This window comes from Heterodontus francisci, unplaced genomic scaffold (genome assembly GCF_036365525.1).
Source record: "Heterodontus francisci isolate sHetFra1 unplaced genomic scaffold, sHetFra1.hap1 HAP1_SCAFFOLD_121, whole genome shotgun sequence".
NCBI lineage: Eukaryota > Metazoa > Chordata > Chondrichthyes > Heterodontiformes > Heterodontidae > Heterodontus > Heterodontus francisci.
In genome coordinates, this window is record NW_027140425.1 from 3,576,319 (window position 1) to 3,577,055 (window position 737).

At 38.3% G+C, this 737-nt stretch overlaps 1 non-coding gene across 1 annotated transcript; it reads left to right on the forward strand.

Moving 5' to 3' along the window:
- Nucleotides 1-225: 225 nt before the first annotated feature.
- On the forward strand, nt 226-299 carry trnat-ugu (transfer RNA threonine (anticodon UGU)). The gene has a single exon. It is a non-coding gene; the product is annotated as a tRNA-Thr (tRNA).
- Nucleotides 300-737: the final 438 nt, after the last annotated feature.

Consider the following 737-nt stretch of genomic DNA (forward strand, 5'->3'; position numbering starts at 1 on the left):
ACCTGTGTGTTTATGCTTTACTTCATGATTAGTTAAAACTTGTTCTATAAGAAACTGATAATTTTGTTGTTCATTAAGTGTCTCCTATTCTGGGAAAAATAGAGCATATGATTGACTGTATCAGTAAGTGGGAAAAGTTAAAATTTTTGTTGTGACCTGTGGAGAAGTGGGATGAGAATAAATAGTAACCACCTCAGATTTCAATTGCAACAGCACTTGCGATCTGGCTCTGTAGCTTAGTTGGTTAAAATACCTGTCTTGTAAACAGGAGATCCTGGGTTCGATTCCCAGCGGAGCCTTATTTCATATTTGCAATATGCTTGAGAAGTTTCTGTATCAACATTTATGTCTGTGTCTTGTGAACTTGAACTCAGAATTCAAATTACATGATGAATTTCATTCACAGGAGAAAACAGCCTTTGTGAAGGATGTGAGTTTGGAATGGCTCTTCCTCCTCGGACAGAAATTCAGTGCTGATATTTCAAAGGCAACTTCTTTGATACAAATTTGTTCACAGTTGCATTCGACCTGGAAAAAAAGCTCGACCCTAATCTCACTGAAGGAAAGTGTGACCGTGTTGTCTGTTTCAAAGTGTGTGTGTCATTATGTGTTGCTTGGAACTGAGACTGGGACACGACACAAGTGGGAGGGTTGATCTGAGGTTTGGAATATTACTCAGTCAGGAACAAGAAAAATCAAAGGAACCAAATAAGAAAACCATTGTCTCATGTGGTTAC